We start from the raw sequence: 8,397 nt of genomic DNA, 5'->3' as shown, positions 1-8,397 counted from the left end.
CTTCAACCCAGGCTCATCTACTCCATAACAGAGGTCCATTTATGTGTTTCCCAGCCTTCCCAGTCTAATAAAAGGTGTTACTCTTATCTCTTACTTCTTTTTATAATAAGTTGGATTTTAATAACAGTTGTATTTATTCCTTCTTCATTTTTCAGATAATTATTAACTTAGCCAGTAAGAGCTGGACAATATTTTTATGTTAGTCAAATATATAATGAAATATAAGTCAATATTATGCTTGGTGGGGGCATTACTTTCAGATAGTCTTCAGTTCATGACAATTGTGCATTATACAGTGTGTTTTGTTCAAAGTTCTCTGGTTATTTTACATGAATGGTGTCATAAGATTAATCACTAAATTAAAAAAATTGATCAGCTAAATTTTTAAATGTTGATTATTTTTTTATTTGTTTGTTTTACCTTTTCTAGCTATACGATACAAAGGTTTGTTCATTGGCTTCTCTTCCAGTGTGTCCTGCCAAATTGTTCCTGGAGGTTCAGAACTACTGCATTCAACAGCTGATACAAGGATACTTTTCTAGGTTATTAGTAAACAGAGGTAAATAAATTCATCCGATTTCATTTCAAATCCACACAAACATTATAGGTTCAAAATGTTAACTGAAACACAGAAATTATTAGATTCATAATGACTTAAGAAATCCTGTGAAGAAAGCATAAAAATAATAGAGGGGAAAAAGAGGATATATATAGAACATAGAATTAAATGACAATGACACAAAAGCAGAAAGGTTTTGGATTTGATCTATTCCATTTTCCTTATTTGAAATGAATTGTTTTGACATTTTAAAATGGACTTCTCTTCAGAGTCATATGAGTTCAAATTGTCATCCATGCTAATATATCTTCGCGCTGCTGTGATGTTGAAGTCATTCTGAATGGATCACCTTCTTAAGATTTTATTAGTGGAAGTTCTTTCATGTGATATGATGTAAGATATCAGGGTAATGGAAGTCCGTCTTATTTCTTCTTAGGTCAAACATGCTGCGGAGGAAAAAAGGAAGTTATGATTTATAATTCTGCTCATTTATTTTCAATGCTTTCTTAGAAAATCTGTATAGAAAACTACAAACTCACACTAGTTTTGTACTGCTATTGTAACATGATGGAAAGCACAGTAATGACAGCAGAGCAACAAGGTCCCACGCTGCAGCAAGTGAGAATTTGCTGAAATGCAACAGCAGCAGGCACAAAAATAAAGAAGCTGCTTACCTACAGAAGGCCTCAGGTATGCAGGGATCTCGAGCAAGATACCCTTGCCTCCACTGCCAGCCCTTAAATGAGGTTTGGGAAAAGCAGTGCATGAACCTGAGCTCCCTTGGGCTGGCCCTACCTTCCTACCAGTTGCTCTGTCACTGGTTCAAGCTGTGACTTAGCAATTCCACTACAGCTATCGAACAGTCACATATGTTTTTCCCAATTCCAGAGAAATGGGCTTTGACATTGTCTCTAGCAAATAGGATTTTAAAAATGGAATACAAATTAAATACAATTGTTCTTTATGTTATTGCTAGTATTTGCATTTCATTCAGCTCAGACTACTGCTGTTTCACACTTCCTTCATGCTTAGCTTCAAACTGTATTCTCAGATGCTAATCCCATACTGCATTTTCAGCCTGACATTTCTCTGTCTGGACCTTTTCACCCAAATTTCACAGGGTTTATCATTACCTCGGCTTTTGAGAGTCTAGCCGTTTGCATTTTTATGGTTCTCAGGCTCCTAAACAGACAAGTCACTAGCATCCTTACAAACACTCTCTGCTCTTGCTTTGGGTTATCTAATGGAACCTGATGGCTTTTGACACTTCTTGCTTTTCTTTTTTTCACTGCAGGTGTTCTGGAAATTTGGCTATAAACGAGCACCATATACACTCGCTAATGAAAAGATTCTGTGATAAAATATAAAGCAAACTAACAGGGGTATAAATCTGCTGAGCACGCTGCCCTTATATAATTTGGCTACTGAAGGATTTTTTGCAATAGAAACAGGATCCTGAGCAGGATTCACTCAGCTTAGTGTTTATATTCAGGATCAAACTGTCATATCCGTGGCAAAGGGAGAATCCAGTCCTTCCACATTCATAATTGCTGAAATAATAAATGCCATTTCCTACCTTGGCAGCTTCACAAGAATAGCCTTGAGGATTTTGTTTGTTGATTTCTTTGCCTTCACAGCTGAAACTGTTCAGAAGATTCCACAGGAATTCAATAGCTTTTCTGGAATACCAAAAATGTATTTATAACAAATCAACAATTCATTTAAAAAAGAATGTTAAAATCTGGCTGTGAGGCTTGTGTTATATCTAGATTGTCAGAATCCTTGAATCTCATGTTTCATGATTGCATTTTCTTGCAAAAAAATATATGATAACAACTACCAGAAGAAGAAATAGGTGACTTCGATAAGAAAAGCATAAAAAGCGAAAAAAAATAAAAAACCAGACTATATAATTTCATTTGTCTCTTCTTTTTTTTTCCCCTCAGTATTTAATGATGTTTCTCACTGCTCATTCATAATTTAAAACAGTGAGAGAACAAAAAAATCAAGACAAAATACTCCACTACCATACTCAAAACCCAGAAAAAAAGCTGCAGATTGGTTGGTAATCTCCCAGGACAGACATTTTAGCTTCACCAATATAAACATTTCTTTTCAATTGACCCTTATTCCTAAGGTAAAAGCTACACTGCTTTATTAAAAGGACACTTTGAGCATGTTGTAAAGAGTAAATAACAAGAATCTAGGCATCACATAAAAGAGACGGATGAGCTGTGACAATGGAAAGAAGAAACCTTGTTTTCTGAACTAGAAGTCAAAATTCAAATGATAAAATCCTTAGAGTTGGAAGGGACCTTTAATGGTTGTCTATTCCAAACTCTCCTGCAATGTACAGCTAGATCAGGTTGCTCAGAACTCCTCCAGCCTGACCTCAAGTGTCTCCAGGGACGAGGCGTCTACTGCATCCCTAGGTAACCTGTACCAGTGCCTCACCACCATCACTGTGAAAGGCTTTTTCCTCATATCCAGTCTAAATCTACATAAATCTACGAATCTCTCCTGTTTTAGTTTGAAACCATTTCCCCTCATCCTATCACTGCAGACCCCACTAAAGTGTCTGTCCCCTTCTTTCTTGCAGCTCCCCTTTAAATACTGAAAGGCAGTTCTCATGTCATCTCAGAGCCTTCTCTTCTCCAGACTAAGATGTCAATTCTTCATTGACATATACACCACTTTTATAAAAGATGGTTGAAAATGTTTTCCAATATAGTGCAGACTGACTGTCCAGATGACTGAAATTAGATGAATATTGAACTTGATTATAGATCAAATCTAAGAAAAAAGTTTCAGAAAAATAGCTTACAGAGCTTTTCTTCAGCTTGTAAAATATCATTAGATATTTAAGGTTAAAGATAGCCTTGTTATTTCAGGGACAAAGTAGAGCACTGATTTGAAGAAAGTGATTGGCAAGCTGCTTCTACTGCTCAGTGTTGAAATCTATAAAAATTCAAGCACATGGTGTCTTACAAGTCTTGAAAAGAAGCAACAGTAAAATGTCCAGAAAAGAAAGAGGATGCCTTCCTTCAAAATTGCATGATATTTTATATTGAAATAGATACATAGGATATTTCTTCAACATGACATCCAAATATTACATTCTCAGTACTTCTAGTGCTATATTCTCTGAAATCCTTACTTATGTTTACCAGAATAGGCCAGAATTTTCAGGAGGAATGAGTATATCATTTTTAGAGACTGTATAATCTGTTCATTACATTTCTATACATACTCCTAAATTTTAACAGACAGAAACAATTGTTTTGTTGTGAGTTCTTTTTTAGGGTAATCCTATGCAAATGCGTAAGACAGAAATCAAATATGCATTGCTAAAAATATAGATACTTAAGGCCAGACTAGGTCTTTGAAGATTTTCAGAGCAAGTAAAAAGAAGCCTGTTTCCCTCTTCATTTTGGTGAAGGCAAGAAATGGGGTCATTTCTTTGAATTTCATAGGTATCTCACATTTGGATCTTTCATTTATCTCAGGTAACTCACTTACATAATTTGACATTTATGGGATAAAAAAATTATTGTGAGAATGCTATTATTGTTAAACAGTTCAAAAAAGTGACTTGGCCTTATTGCTGTTTGTGAAATAAGAGCATCACATACTCATTTTTAAAATGTGATCAAAAATAAGTTTTGTTGCTTTATTTTTTTTAAATAATAACACCCCAAACCTCTTCTGCAGTGACAGTAGATCTAGACTGTGGGGCAATAACAGAACTCTAGGCGGAGGGAGAATATAGTTAAAGAGAACCACAAGGTACCCAGTTCTCAAAGACAAAAATTGTAGCACTAGAGATGAACTTTTGTTCTTCTTGAAGAGGATAGAGGGTACAACTACAGCTCATAAGAAACTGAAATGAAATCTAAAGATCTATTTGTAACAATTATCTTGGTATCAAAGAAAATCTTGGTAGCTGCCATTTGCTCTTTCTTTTCCCTCTACTCTTTCTGTTAGTTTCTAACAAACAAGTTGCGTATCACTGAGAGTGAGAGTCAATGGAAATAACAGTGACAATATACAACTGAATCGGTTCTTTCCCAAATAAATCTAAAGCATTCATAAAAAATACCTATATGTTCAACACAGCTCTAGAAGGAGAAAGGAATACTAGCCCACTCAAATTGTTCGTGATTAAACTTTATTCTTACTGAAAATATACATATCATGTGTTGCACAGAATAGCTCAAATAAATGAGTGAATTGAATGAAGTTTAAGCTTCCATCACAAACACAGGACAAACAATAGCAGAATCTAAAAGCAGAATCTGGACAGAAAGCTTTCCTGGGATAGTCTTTTCTTAGCTGTATATATTTGAAAGAGCCAATGGCAGTAAAGAATAAACTGGCACATTTGTGGGAAAACTACTAGTTTTGAGCAAAGAAGTCTAAGAAAGATTTTAGGTGAACTAATCACTAAAGAAGTCTAGGAAATGGAAGAAAAACCTGCCTCTGGTTACTTGAATCCCTCAAAGGATATTATAAAGAGGAAAACAGGAGTACATATTTCACATAAGCAGGAAGTATCGAGTATAAAAAGCACTGGGTTTTTTTTCATCTTCTTCTCAGGGAAACAACCCAAAAGCCTAGAATTTTGACTGATAATTAAAGCCAGATTGGCTTAACCATTGAGGTGGACCACAAATTCAGTTCTGCCTTCTTAACAAATAGTAATGCTGTTTACTTAATATTAAAGACAGGGGCACACTAAAAATACAAGCCTCTTGCAAATTAAACTATACAGATGTCTGGCAACAGCTGGCCTGGATCCATAGCTAGTATTAGTTAATGTGCTTGTTCTAATCTACAGAAGCTGACACTGACTGTTTTAATTTTACTTATGATCTGATTCTGAGCAGCATCTAACTTTCTGGTTTCTGACTGGTTGTAGCAACAAACATGCAAGGGTTCCTGCTCAGCCAGGAAAATTCCTATTCAGTCCATATACTTGAATTTGGGAGCTCAGAGGCTGTTTGGAAAGTTCTGTCTGTTCTGAAACACACATATCTCAGATTGCTGCTTTTTGTACAAGGGCAATATATATCACCTATGGCTGCCATTTAAATATTTTATCTTTATACCCAATATTGGATGAATACTGGATGCTACCAGTAAGTTTTCTCTAGATTGTTACAGATGACGTTGCAGCCTACCTTTAATGTTTTTAAATCTTAACCTTAAAGTTCACTGATTCATATGCCAGAAAATTGATATTAAGCTTGTTCACCCTTAAAAAGTCACTATCCTGATGGTCTTTGTCATAAATCAGAGTTCTGACTCTAAAGGCCACCTATAAAATTTTGTAATACTGTATATGAAAATAGCTTTATTTATTACAATAATTTCCCCACTTTGGTGTGGCTCTGTGTGGATTCATGAACTACCCAATCAAAACTAATTCCATGTCCAAAACATAAAGCAATATGAGAGAAATTGAAATATACATGTATTTTATGCAAACAAAATCTTTGTAGCAAATATGCTTATAAATTATGATACATCTGAACATTCGTACTTTCAGTTATGTGATGTATAATTTACAGGAGATACAGACCAGGTTAAAGGATGTATTAAAAGTGCCTAATCAGAGAGAGTTTTAAGCTTATAAATAAGAACAACAACAAAAATACATTGTCTTCTGGGTTTTTACTAATGAAACAGAAGAGTTGCAACATGCAATAATGAGTGTCAGAAGCAGAGAAGTCAGTGGAGCAGATTTCTGAGTGATTAAAGTTTTTCATGGTGTATGTATAAAGAAGATTTATTAAAAGGAGTTCCTGAGGAACAAAAGGAAAAAATTCCTTTGAAATACATTTTGCCTAGCCACCTTAAGAACAGTAACAGTAAATAGGAAAGCTAAGCAAAGAATTACTTTAGTATGTGCACTTATAAAAAAGAAAAGAAGTGCAAAAAATCTGGCCAGCTGGTAAAACGAAAAAAAGTAGAATTAATGTGCCTTTGTGTATCAGATTTGCAAGAATGCAAATACTGCAGCTTTTGGTCAGCTGGTATTAGAGATTAATTTCAAACAAGTGACTTTTTTTTTCCTTAAGGAAATGGACTAATAATAGTCAGGTCATAAGTATGCAAACAGGGTTGATTCTGCCATAAAAGCAGAATATGTTGCCAACTAAAGCAGCAAAATATCGAGGGCAGCAAAATTAATTGTGAACATACTTTGTGGATCTGCAGATTTTTTCTGCATTGTCTCCAAATGTATATCTTTTTGACTTGTATGCAATTGAATGGGTCATCCAGTGGATCCAGTAAATTTAACATAAATGGACATTTCAAGCTGCAGAGATATTTCTAAAAAAGATTTGTATTATCATAATATATATTACTGTGATAAATGTAACTTTGCTTGAAACACATAAATATCAGAAAATCTGCAGATTTTTTTCTTTCAAGTTTCCCTAAGTTATCACCTAAAAGAACAAAATTAATTGCAAGAGTTTCATTCTTCTTCTTTATAAAAGCACCTCAGATGATTTGTGGACTAGATTTAAAAACAACAACAAAAAAAAGGCAAAAACATGCACACAAACAATGCAGCAAAACAGATGGAAGGAGGGAATGAAGGACTAAAAAAAGGAAGGGGGGGTGAAGAGCCAAAGAGGCCAGAGAGCAAGAAAGGAAGAGAGGAAGGAATTGAATTTTGTGTGGAATAATACAAAGGCTGTGAAACAGAAAATTATTATCTCTAGTCAGAGAAAAACATTCCCACTTGTCAGGCAGACATGACAAGAGGATTGCAGAATGAAGGCCAAAGAAACTACAGACATATTTGAAAAAAATGTAGTATTTCCAATTGTGGGGTTTAAGTTGGCAATGGCATCTCACTTCGGCATATTAGCAGTCTGCTTTCACTGTGTTCAAGACTCAGCAGAGATGTTATGTAAGTGTGTATGGAACTATGTTTATTAAATTAATTTCACTGTAGTGCTGCTTTATAACATCATTTATAAAAGTCTTTACATCCACCAGTGTCTTAGGGGTTACTATAAAACCCCAGTGCTGGCATATGGACATTTGGACACTACATAGACATAAAATGCCAATTCTGATATGATTATCATAATTAGCTGATTAATAATGCTGAGAAACTATAGTAACTTCATCTGAATGAGGAAGCAATCACCTTTACAGACTACATAATTAAAAGCATATTGTATCTACAATGTTAATGTGACCAAAGTAAACAAATGGTGCATTTCTAAAACACATTTAATCTTTACATTTCCACATATAATTTTATATCTTGCACAGTTTGAGATATACGAGGGCTGTTCTGAAGCTAGTGCCTCTGATTTTATTTTGTTGGCCACATTGTCAGAGGAAGATGGTGGTGGTATGGTAGTACTGGTTGAGCCTTCCCAACAGTATTTCATAGCTTGTTGTTGCTATGTGACAGATGGCTGCAGAGGGGCAGTCTGACAGAATGGCATCTGACATGGAAGTGCATATGAAGCAAAGGTGTATCACTGAACTCTTCCATGCCAAAAAACTTCAACAACTGACATTCATTAACACTTGCTGAATGTTTATGAAAACCAAACAATGGATTTTTAGTACAGTGAAACTGTGGGAGATGCATTTCAGCAGAGGCAACAGCAACATTAAAAGACAAGCCACATTCTGGATGATGACGTATCTCTGAGATATCATGAAATGAAAAAAGTCTCAATCAGTTAATCTTTGTGAACTGGCTAATGGTGGTGACTATGTTAAAAGATAGTACTTTGTAGCTGAAAGTTTGCTCTAACAAATAGTGTCACTATACTCTTTGTATCTGTTGTATTTTCCAGACA

At 35.0% G+C, this 8,397-nt stretch overlaps 1 long non-coding RNA gene across 1 annotated transcript; it reads right to left on the bottom strand.

Moving 5' to 3' along the window:
- Positions 1-751: 751 nt before the first annotated feature.
- LOC109367531 lies at positions 752-2,235 on the bottom strand. The gene is made up of 2 exons (XR_002114719.1): positions 2,136-2,235; positions 752-1,005 (listed from the first exon to the last, which is right to left on the bottom strand). It is a non-coding gene; the product is annotated as an uncharacterized LOC109367531 (long non-coding RNA).
- Positions 2,236-8,397: the final 6,162 nt, after the last annotated feature.

The sequence above is a fragment of the Meleagris gallopavo genome, chromosome 4, assembly GCF_000146605.3.
Source record: "Meleagris gallopavo isolate NT-WF06-2002-E0010 breed Aviagen turkey brand Nicholas breeding stock chromosome 4, Turkey_5.1, whole genome shotgun sequence".
Lineage (NCBI taxonomy): Eukaryota > Metazoa > Chordata > Aves > Galliformes > Phasianidae > Meleagris > Meleagris gallopavo.
Note: the sequence above shows the minus strand (reverse complement) of the source record. Positions and strands in the feature narration are given on the sequence as shown.